This window comes from Bombus impatiens, unplaced genomic scaffold (genome assembly GCF_000188095.3).
Source record: "Bombus impatiens unplaced genomic scaffold, BIMP_2.2 scf_0019, whole genome shotgun sequence".
In the NCBI taxonomy this organism is placed as follows: Eukaryota; Metazoa; Arthropoda; class Insecta; order Hymenoptera; family Apidae; genus Bombus; species Bombus impatiens.
This window is the reverse complement of record NT_176438.1, coordinates 1,444,216-1,456,205: the sequence shown is the minus strand read 5'-3', so window position 1 is coordinate 1,456,205 and position 11,990 is coordinate 1,444,216. Positions and strand designations below refer to the sequence as shown.

Below are 11,990 nucleotides of genomic sequence, written 5' to 3'. Positions count from 1 at the left end.
CTCGCGACGAAGCCGCTCGCGGCGCGTTTCAAGGCTGAACCGTCTCTTCTCTGCACTCTACCTACACTCTACGTTCTACGTTCTACACTCTTTTCGTCCTCGCCAAAGACGAAGCATCTTCTCCTTTCCCCTAACCTCGCGCGCTCGCCATCTCTCTCTCCTTCTTCCTCTCTCTGGATCTATCGGTACGTCCGCACGTCCGTTCGTCTTGCTCGGTTCGTTTCCTCTGTGCCGTTCGTTTCTCCTCGTTCCTCTTCGTCCACGTTCGTGCACGTTCGACCATGTTCGTCCGTGTTCGTGAGTCGCGCCACGACAGTACTATCCTATCGCATGACTCTGCAGCGTTACGCAACTAACAGAAGGCTAGATAGGCGACGCAAGCCGCGGGGGTTGGTTGCCGTAGAGCTGGAAGAGCGCGCATGATCGCCCTACAACAGTGGTACTCACCGAGCTATGCTCACTCTTTCGCTGCCATGCCGATCAAATTCTCGAAAGTTTGCTCGTGCCACGGTCAAAGGGATTCTTCGAATATCGTTTCTCCTCCGTGTGTACATCGCACGAACGAACGATCATGGAATGTGCACGCAATATGCGTTAACCGCAGTTGGTAACAGTTGGTTTTTCCACTTGGAAATCGGTGTCGTTCGAGACAACGAACGCGCGCGTCTTTCTCGCTGAATCTTGGATATTTCCACTTGCTCGACCAATTGCTTTCCGTAACGACGCCGTCTCCCTCAGTCGGTTCTTCCTACGAAACCAATGTCTTTCCGATGTGCATACTTGAATTTTAAATTACGTATATACTTCAAAGGACGGTCGTTAGTCGAACGAATATTCAAAATGTTATACTTAATTATTTATTCGGTACGTTTACCGTCTAATTTCGAATACGAAGACAATGGAAATCGCACACCGTGAAAGTCTTTGCGTTCCGCTTCCATGAACGTCAAATCGTATTTTAGTATCAACGAGTCTTTCATTTCCCAGAAAACGCTGACTCTTATTGTTACTAACGCGACGGATTAAGACGTAGAGTAGCAACGGATAATTTTCGCGGTGAGTACCACTGTGTTACGCTACCTTCAGAGGCGGGTGTATACACGCGTATTCAATATACATACATACATATATTCCCATGGAATACGGCGCACGTAGTCGTGTCGCATCTATTTGGAATCGTATTAATTTATGATCACAAAATCAGCAAACGTAATTGTAAGCGTGGTCTCGTCGTTCCAATGTATGTATTTACGCACGAACTCGTATCTACTTAATGCGTATGTAGGTATGTGCTTGTAGTAGGTATGTAGTAAATATGTACTTGCATCATGGCTGTAGCGCTATGTCAGGACATCTTTGTGCGAACAATTCGACTATTTTTCTGTCCAGGGTCACCTGTCTTTTTCAATAGCGAACAATTTCTTCTGTCGATGATTTGTTCCTTGGTTTCGAGATTATTTATTACCCATACGTACACCGAGACAAGTAACAAATATAGTAAATTAGAATGTTTATTACCAAAGGGCAGGAAGATCGAATGGAAAATTTTTTATAGCAGAAACCGGTGGTGATCTTGATCTTATGTTCTTCGCGCATCCTGTTACAACGCGATAAGAATCTTTTTTGCTTATCGTGCTCGAAGTAAGGTAGTGGCTTAAGCAAGTTCTAATCGGACGAACGATTCAAAAACAAATCAGCAACTCAGCACAGTGAAATTTATCTGATAAAATTATACACTTGGATTTATTTAGCGACAATATACCTATACAAGTAAGTAATATTTCATCGTTATTTTCGATTCATCGCACGGGAAGTTCGTTCGAACACACGTATACTTACCTATATGCCAGACGCAACATTTTGAGAATCGCTTCTCCGATCACGACGTAAAAACAGCTCGAGCGTTCAGCGGCGTTAAAAGAACGAAATATCGCTAAGTCTATCTTGCGATTACGTAAGAATCGCCAGAGAGTACCGCCTGTGTATATTTACGCGAGTGTATATGTGTGTACGCATTCACGTCCAGGCAGAGAATTAGTCCGAAAAGGTCCGACGTGGCCGGAGCAAAATCGTACAAAAATCTTACCACGTCTCGGCCGTTGAAATATCTTCGTTGCGAAAACATACTCACCGTAGATATGCTCATCGTCACTCCGCCGCAATTCCTACCTTTAAAAACCAAATGAACGACGTGCGTCGTATTTTTGAAACATTTAGAATTCCAAATATTGAAATTGAAAATTAAAAAACTTAAGCGCCACGTCATTCCGCTAACGCATGATACGAGTTCCTATCGTACGTGTATCATATTTGTTTACTGTACGAAAACAAAATATCCTTATCGATAAGTATAGATCCTCAAGAGTAATCATTGTTTAACGAGTTTTCACCAAGGACGAATACTCCTCCAACGCGAAGATTCCTCTCAGACACGCCGAATAGTATGCAAAACCAAAGACCAGACCTCCTCGCGTGAAGCGACGAAATACCGACGCATACACGGTATTTAAGAGACGGCTAGAATCAGGCGTGTTTCAAGAAATAAGCGTTTTTAGCGGAAGTGCCGCGGTAATGGGGAGCCAGGGTTAACGAAGTCGATGCGCGTTTAATATCGGCTAGGAAGTTGGTCGAAGGACGGAGGAAGAAAAACCGAAAGGTGGAATAATTACGAGGAATAGGCAGCGAGAGAAATTCGTCCCCATCGATGCTCGTTAAAAGAGAGATCGAGCTGCGTTGCTCGAAGGCCGCTGCTGCCCTCTAAAATTAACGATGATCCACCGGTGCGCGAATTCACTAGGGCGAAAGTCCGCTTCCTCCGAAAGGGTCCGCGCTTCCGTGTAGCGGCAGATTCGCAGCTTAGAACGTTCGTTACGAACGCTCGCGGGTCGGCCTATCCCTGCACCTGTCATTCTCTCGGAGAACACGCGAATGTTTTCACAGTCGATGATGTAATGCATCGTTTTTACCTTGCAAACGCGTGCCTTTACGAAAACTGTCAGGTATATAGGTTAGGAATCTCGAAACTAACGACACGTCTTTCAACTCGATCCGATGTGTTTCATCTTGCAGAAGGTAGAAATCGTTGTTCCTTTTTTTGCTACGAGATTCTATCGAGACCGAAGACACTGGTCTTAGCAACAGAACGCAGAGAACAATCGAGGATGAGGAAAATAAATGTTTCCAGCAATTCCTGCGAGGAAAATCTCGGAAGTACGAGTAAGCCGTAATTACACCGGATCGCAATAACGATAGGAGGTTTCCTACGCTACGATTTCAAGTCCCGTGTCAAGGGGGTCTGAAAGTGTTTTCGACGCAACAACGTAATCGCCCAATTTCTCGCAGGTGTTTTGTCGTGATTCAGATATTAATTCTCGAAGCGAATCTCAAACCTAACCCCAACCTAACCCTAATCTCCACAGACAGTATCGTTTCAGGCGTTCTGAGACGAAGTTTCCTTTAGACTGTGTAGAGATACGCACACGCAGGAGAAACGAAAGAAGAAGCAGAAGAAGAAGAAAGAGTTTCGATGACAGGCACCAACCGTCGTGGCATCGTTGAACGAAAGAATATTCTAGCTAGATCGGTGTACCATTTATGATTGGTGAGGCACGGTGATAAGGGTGAGATAAAATAGCGGGCGGTCGATCGGTGAAAAGAAAGGAGCGAGCAGTAGGCCAGCAGACTCGCGACGATTAGGCTTGCGCGGTATGACGGCCGAGTCGTTCGACCTAGTTCGTAAAATAACGCGACGGAGGCGTACTTACCGAAATGTAGGACAACGGTATTCACGCGCAGGAAGCGGCGCAATTATGGATACGCGAGAGAACGCGAGCGGTCGCGCACGCGTGATTCTAACCTCCACAATTGCGCCTCCTGATGCGACGCGACGGCACTCTCGTTATGGAAAAATACGGCTGCAACGCTGCTCTAGCCACAACGGACACCCAACAGGTCTATCCGCATACTCTGAAATTTTCATGGCTCGATCGGCCAGACGAATGTGTCTGTTCGTCTTCGAAACGATCTTCGGGACGCTTGGCCATCTCTTCCTCTTTTATTACTCGCGTTTCCGTGCATCGAGATGCTTGTTCGTTTCGTATTTTGTATATACGTTACGTGCATTATGTGAGGGTCAAAGGTAAAGAAATACGCGTGGAAGGAAGAATTTGGCCTCGAAAATACAGAGCACGGCAGATGGGAACATTGAGAGGAGGAGGAGGAGGAAAAAGGTAGTGGAGAAAACGCCGCGGCTAGCGAGAAGCGAGGAACGCGACCCTAATATTTAGCTCTGCGGAGATGAACGTTAAAGTTGATCCAGTAAATTTACGCGTCCGTTTCATAGATGCACTGGCCCAGTTTGCAGCGGCTATGAAAGCAAGGGATATTGCGAAGGGGGTTGGAGAGAGGGCGTGATATCTGTGTCACGGCACAAGCGCCGTACTCCGGCCGAGTACGATTCATAGCGATGTTGTTGGCCCGCTTAGGAACCGCGCGACCATCGGCGGAATGCTCCACCATCGACGATACGCGTCGTTCGTCTCGATATTGCTGTTCCTGCCTCGATTCTTCCGGATTGAGCGTTTCTTTCGCAAGATTAATCGAGTCGAAGAACGAAAGGAGGAAGTTCTCGGCCTTGACAGTACACGATGAATCGCCCTAGGTTTGCCTCATCGTTCACGCCGCTGATCAATAAATAACTAGACATCGTTACGTTTCATCGTTGGTAGACCTGCTAATCAACCGGATTGCCTACCGACGCGTAGTCGATGAACAAATTCGAGCTTTCCCTTCGAAATAGATCTGTCAAGTCGATTCGAATTTTCGAAGTTAAATCGATCGCCTGGAATATCACAGATGGTACAGCGAAACGATTCTCTTCGATCTTTCGGAAGAGCGTCTAACCTCGTTGAGAAAGAATTCGGTCGATGGATCTCTGGAAATCTGTTTCTCTGTGTCGATTCATCTGTTCGACCCTGCCACGATAACTCGCTCTCTAGTGGAGCGCTTACGTAAGAAAGCCGTACCTACCTTCCAACCCACCTCCTGGCTATTCAAGGGATCAAGGCAAACCGGTAGGCCGGCAGCCTAGCAGGCAAGCAGCCAGGCAGGCCAGGAGAATCGAGCAACCAGAGAGCAGCTAGAGAGGAGGCTGGCTGGCAAGCAGGCAAACTAAGATGCAGGTAGGTAAGTAAGTAAGTAGGTAGGTGGGCACATGCGAGCGCGCGTGCGCGTCCACATACCCTTTGATAAACCTGCCAAATGGATAGACTCTGCAACAACGGAAATACCTCTGTCCCTCCTCCGACACTAGCGCGCCCTCTCCTTTACTATCTTTTACGTTTCCTGCTCCACCTCCTTTCGCTCGATTCAAGACTATATTATACTCGTGCGTCGTCGATCCCAAAACGGTCGGTTATTTCGTTAGTTACATCGATCAGCGAATGACTTTTCTTTTTTTTTCTTTACAGAAAATCTTAGAAAACAGCGTTCAAGTATCCTTGAAATTTCTGCTTACCGACGATGAAGCAGCGCCGCTCGTTAGTCCAGCGCTATTTTTCTTTTCTTCCTCTTCCAACTCCTCGGTTCTTAAAAATTCTATCTCACACACACGATAATCGCGCCATTATAGCACGCATTACGTAACCCGCCTCGGTTTCCGAGGATAACGAGCAATCCCGGCGAGGGAAGCCAGAGATATAATTGAAAGACAGGTGAAGACGCACAGCTCGTAGGGGTGCTAATGAGGGATATCTCGGCAGTGTCGCTCGGGGGAAGTTGTTTGCGAAATAAATGACGCGGGTACTATCGTACTTGGAAAATATCGCGCGTGAATATTCGCCACGTACCATGGGAGCAATATCGAAAAAAAACTCGGACGATATAGAAAAAGGAGAAGAGAAACGAATGTATCATCTACGTCGAATGTACAGGTGAAACTTGCACGTGTGGAAATGCACTTGCTATTAAACACGGTTGTAACCTGTTACTTACGCGAGGCAGAAACAGCAATAACTTTTGCCGTTCATTAAAAAAAAAGGACACCGGTTGGTTGCAGTTGAATGAATGAATCCATACATATTATTTATCGTTCGATTCGTAGTGCGTATACCGGATAGCGCTGTAAGCCAGTTAACATGTCGTGATGGTAGATGGAGGGACTGTTTATCGGGAAACATTTTAGTGGCTATAGCGAGTAAATTGTGCCGTTGTTCCGCGAAATCAAGTTGCTCGACATTTATTGTCTCATTTTTGCGGAACGAGCAGCCTAGTAGAGGAAATAACGTCGTCTAAGACGTATCTGCGAGAAATTCCTCGTATGATGTTTAGAGAGATAGTCGCCGTGAAATTTTACAAGGCTACGTTCCACTAGATCGCGTGAGCATTATTCGTTCGACCATCGATTACGCGAGCGTTGCATCTTTCCGTTTGGCGCCACTATCTTCGTACTCGGACTTGGCGATACACTTTGCCAATTACTTATCTTTCGAGATTAGCGAGCGTAAATCCTGTTCTCTTTTGTCAGAGTGGAGAACTTGGTACATACAGACACACTCACGTTTGCCGCTGTAGTGGAGTTTGCAGAGCGTATCAGAATGTACAGAGGCGGCAAGTTTACACGTACGAGAACGAGAACTCCGGCGGTAGAACGTCGACCAGTAATTAGGCCAGTGAAACAGGTCGATCGATTTTGTCCCGAAAAAGCTCACGCTCCAAAAACCTATTTAGTTCTAGACAAGAGAAGGGGGAGGAGGGGCTCGCGATACGTCTCGGTGACTCAGCCCGCCTCTCTGCGCACACGTATTTCTTTCGATAACCAGTCGTGTTCCTTTGAATTCCATAATTATTCGTTACGCGTAACACACGTATCTGTTTGACCGTTGAGTTCCTTCAACGGCTGCCATGTCCCATATTTGTAACAGGATCTCGTGAAAAGAAAGGCGAGAGATCGATACCGCTGATAAACGTCTTCTTCCATATCTAATAAATATAACGAACGTCGGACATCACAGGCTACGTATTCCAAACGAAAGTAACATCAAAGAAAGATATGAAATCGCGAACGCTTCGAATCGAAAACTTGGAAACGAAGTCTAAACGGAAAGGAGAATTTCGTAGACCTAACGAAGATGGATAGAAGGTGGTACTTTCCATCGTTTCGCGAGAATAACGTGTCACGTAACGGAAAACGAGGAAGGCCGATTAAGAAAGACTACACCAAGACGCTAACGAGCGGCGTGATTGCGCAATTTCCGGGAAGAAACAATCGCAGCGAGGGAGCTACGATTTTTCTTCAAGGAGCAGAATGGCATTCGTCCTTGAAGCGCCCTTGATACTGGCTGTGGAAGCTAAATCGGCCGATGGAAAGCCGTCGGGTTTGGCGAGTGTAGGGCGTGGTCTAGCGAGGCACCCGGTGACCTCCTAGCCAGCTAGGCGGCCATCTTTGAGCATCGAGTCGTCCGGGCGTGCTGCGAGGGTGAAAGTTGGGGTGGGTTTTCGGTGAGGATAGAAGCACGAACAGGCTGCTTCGTAAAATCCTCTCTCCACTGCGTGGCCTCGCTCCGTCAAAGGAGACGCCCTCTCCCACGCCTCGCAATACTTCCTTCTCTTTGCTCTCTTCTCCCTCGTTCTTTCTCTCCCCACCGGAAGTTCTCGCTTTCGTTTTCCTTTTCCTCCGTTGCTTCGTTTCGCGCCGCTTCGATCACTCATCTCGTCTCCTCAAATGCTTTTGCCTCTGCGTAGATACCATTTCCATTGTACGATTATTGTTTTGAGGAACGTTTCATCGGTTCAAACAATTAGAAGATGGTGCCGATTTTTCAACCTTCCGAGGAAACATCTTTGCCGATACATCATCCGGTTTATCGTACTTTTCGCTTTATCAAAGCGAAGATCTATGTTTCAGCTGTTTTCAACATATTTTCTCGAGTTTACGAAGATACGAAGTTGGGGATAAATCGAATCGAGATTTATATGTTTCTATACGATTGGATCCAGTTCACGCGAGAAGAGTTTCGTACTCGCAGAGGCGGCATCGAAAAATAATTTACCCGTCGACGTAGAATTGTCGCTTCTATAGGTGTCGCATCGTACACAGTCGCAGCTTGACGATAAAGCCAGGATCTAGTCCCAGGAAAAGGCAAGGGAACAGCAGGAAAGGACTTTATTTCTGGCGAGTTCGAGAGACAAGCTATATATCGCGATATATCGACGATATTTAAAATTTAGCTGACCGATGAAAAATGTATGAACTTCGGTACGGACAATCGTAAAGTTACACGGTCGATACACGGTCACGAGGATAAATGTAATCGTCCGGATAAAACGTTACGGAGCCTAGCAACCTTTGACGTAGCGATACGTGTTTCGTTCGACGTTCGTAAATATCGTGACGCTAAAAGGTAAGACATTTTTCCTTCGCTTCTCCCTTTTTCTTCCTCATTTCTGTTCGCGGCATAGGTAGAAAAAATTTCGCGGCTACGATGACGCCCAATGAACGAAAAACGCAGACGTTTGTCGAGTGTCTCAAAACAGGATACGAATCCCGATGGGGTGTCAACGGTTTGATATACTTGTGGTTATACAACGCGTAATCGAATTTCCGACGATAGCCATACTCTTCTTATTTTTCTGTTTCTCTTTCTCCTCGGGCCATCCTTTCTTCTTCTTTTTCTTTTTTTTTTTTTTTCTTGCCACTGCCGTTCTATGCATTGTCGGTATTCTACTGACGCACTTCCGGAAAAGTTCCTGCAACGTAAATTCCGATGAACCGTACTGCGAAAGCTCGATGCACGGCGAACCTCAGCGCACGTAGAAGCATGGAAATGTATACTGACATTCCTCGATGAGTAAAATACGAGGAAACCGATTTCTTCGATAGAAACGTTATCGAAATGCAAAATCCAACGATAGGCGGACGATAGCAGAAAGAACTCTAGAAAAATCGCATGTAACGCGTCACGTTTACCTTATAATTCTTTATGCGCTTGATCATTGTTCCAGTGTCGTAGAAACTTAGCCTGCTTCTCTCGATGGTTGCTTACTTGTAGAAGAAGCATCTCCCAGTTTTGAACGGCTATATCTCGTTACGACACTTTTAGAAAGCACACTTTTGTGAACGAGGCTGGTTAGGTCGGTCTTTCTTGCGTAACGCCAATTTTACGGATGCGTGCACGATCATTAAAATTCAAGTTCGCTCCAGGTAACGCTCGTTTCAGGTAATCAAAATAGAAATTTCGCGTGGGCATTAATCGCCTCGGATAATCCCACAGCGACAGCTTATACAAACTTCGAAGTAGCGATGGTTCGAATTTAACTCTCGACTTAGCCGTTTTAAAATTATGCGCGTGATTCGAGTCAAAAGGAACTTGGACGTGTAACTTTCTATTTCTGGGCATGTCTTTAGTTTTCGTAACGAGACAACGTCCAAATCGTTAAAAATCACAGTGACGAGACGTGCAAACGGATTGGAAACGACGATTTGGTAACGGAAGATGCGGTAGTCGATTTTCGTGCAACTTTATGAAGCGGTAGTTTGTGTAGCGTATTGTAAAGGATCCGAAGCTTTCTGTTCTTTTTCGCTTGTTCAAGGCCTGGTTGCCTGGTCTACCCCACCGCTGAATTCTCATACTTATATCACATCACGGTTTCGTTCTCCTCTCCCCCCTCTGTAAGTTTTCTACGTAGAAAGACCTCGGTCGTTCTCTCTTCGCTGTTCTTCCATTCTCCGTTCCTCCCACTTGCTCTTTAGTCGCCCAGGACTTCTGTGTGTCTAGCGTTGGTCGTTCGATTCTGCCTCTTAATTTCTCTAACAACTTGCATCTGATATCGTTCGTAAGATCGATCGAGAACTGTACAAATGTTCCCCTTTCTGCTTATATACGAACGAATAAACGCAATTTACCGTAAGAAACTACAATGAACGAGACGCGTTATATAATTTCTTTCCACGTGGTTTCAGCTCGATAGATTTATCACTTTCTACCAAGGTTGCGCACTACGTTTCTTCAAATTTACTACACGTCGCTGTTTGAACTAATCGAGAACTTGTACCGTTCCGCGTGGCGGAAAAAATTCGAAGCGTCTCGAGGCCATCGCTAGCCATGTCTTCCTTTTCATTCTCGACCCCCCTCCTGTCCGCCACGCAACACACTCTTCGTCTTTACCCGCTCTTCGTGATGATCCACGATCTTTACGGATGCCCCTTTCCCCGCCGTTCAACCGTTTCGCAATGATGTCATCCACAACATTGGCGCAGGCAACGAGAATTTTCAAACGACGGAAAGTAGAAAATGAAGTCTGACGCCTCGACGATGTCGCTATGGAACGAGTGCTTTTTATGTATATTCCACATATGTATATAGATAAACAGATGTGCGACTATCGTAAATGTTTCGCCTAAAAATTGTGACAGTTAAAGCCAGTTGGCGTATATAATGAATAGCGTGGAATTTTCGTCGCTGATGTTATAGAACGTGCGAAAGATGCAGCGAGGACGGAACTCGTATTTAGCGGATTAAGTCGAAACCCGAAGAAGACGAGCCAAGTCACTAGCCGGCATTGTTTCGGATTATGTATTTGATGCGCGTAAAGAGGTTTAATCCTTTACCGAAGCGGTTAACGAGATTACCAAGGCGAGGGTATAAACGTTCTAGAAATCTGTATAACCTTTTACCATGTTGATACGTGAATTACCTAAAAAAATGTTAGCCGCAGATTGAACTAGAGTGGTGTGGTCTTTTAAAAGAAGCAAATGAAGTTTTCTGATTATATATATATATGTGTTTATTCTTAATATTGTTGCAGAAGATTCAAGTTTATAAAACTAACGCTTTATTACAAAAAACAATTCTCTTCTATCTTACATGCGCATGCATAGAACATCTTACTTTACATGTACGTATATATTTATCGTATTGCTTGTAACAACAATCTGTATACGCCTACGGATATAAATATAAACAAGTAATTACATACACGTATATACAGTCGTATTACTTCCGGTGGAATCGCTATATTTAATAACAAGCGAATGATATTAGACAAATTCGGTACTTTGCCAACATCGAGATGCACTACGGGTTTGTGAATAAAAATAATCGTTATTAGATTGAAAATTGTAGAAATCAATAGAAATAGCAATAAATCGGGAAGTTCAACTATTCGAACGACTTTGATTCCATGTGTGTTTCCTCGGACTCAGGTAGAACAGCACGCTATAGGCCATGGCGAAGCGGATTCGAGGCCAACGAGTAAAATTAGATAGCGCGTGAATGGAATTCGAGCCAATCGAGCAATCCCAAATGGAAATGGAAACGTTTCGGTTACTATACAAAAGATGGCCGAAATGCGGTGGCGTCTATAAAATGGCGGTTGTTGACCACCCGCCACTTGCGTTTTTGCATGGGTTTTAACCAATACTTACGGCTTAGGATCCTTCTTTCCCAAGGCCATTTTCCAGTTGCTTTTACGACCCTCCGAAGTCGACCAATGAAATTATGTACCTCCTTCCGCTACCATGTCCGAAACGAACCAATCATGCTCGAGTTATGCTAAAGTGGTAATAACCAAGTGATCGAACGAAAGCAAAAGTTTCTTTGAAAGTTTTGTAAAAGAAGGAAAGAAGGTTCAAGTGCAAACATTTAAAGATTTATAATGCACATTGTTCGGTAATAGCAATGATTCAATGTTGATGGTACTGAAAGAAGGAACAAATCTGGTAAATATTACGATATCGGTACAAAATACATATCGATACTACAATCTCGATAGCGGTACGTGTGTACAAAGTAGCACAAGGCAAGCCAGTCCCACTTCCCTTTCCTCCTAGCATGTACGTGCGCACACGGTATATCTCGTTCGTTCCATCATAGTCTCCTACCTGTTCATTCTTCCTAAGGAGTGGTAACTTTCCAAACTTTTCGCTTGTATATGCATACGCTTTTTACGTGAAAATCGTGACAAGATATGCGATAATCCCCTTCTGACAACTC

The 11,990-nt window shown here is 45.1% G+C and overlaps 3 long non-coding RNA genes across 3 annotated transcripts in view; 1 reads left to right on the top strand and 2 right to left on the bottom strand.

Moving 5' to 3' along the window:
• LOC117151431 overlaps window positions 1-578 on the bottom strand; it is a 5,060-nt gene extending 4,482 nt beyond the window's left edge. The window contains exon 1 of the long non-coding RNA XR_004461347.1: window positions 448-578. This is a non-coding gene — a long non-coding RNA (uncharacterized LOC117151431). The remainder of the gene's footprint in view (window positions 1-447) is intronic.
• A 4,482-nt stretch (window positions 579-5,060) lies between these two features.
• LOC112212268 lies at window positions 5,061-10,771 on the top strand. The gene is made up of 2 exons (XR_004461345.1): window positions 5,061-5,180; window positions 5,469-10,771. It is a non-coding gene; the product is annotated as an uncharacterized LOC112212268 (long non-coding RNA).
• LOC117151430 lies at window positions 8,146-10,239 on the bottom strand. Its single transcript, XR_004461344.1, has 2 exons — window positions 8,966-10,239; window positions 8,146-8,745 (listed from the first exon to the last, which is right to left on the bottom strand). It is a non-coding gene; the product is annotated as an uncharacterized LOC117151430 (long non-coding RNA).
• Window positions 10,772-11,990: the final 1,219 nt, after the last annotated feature.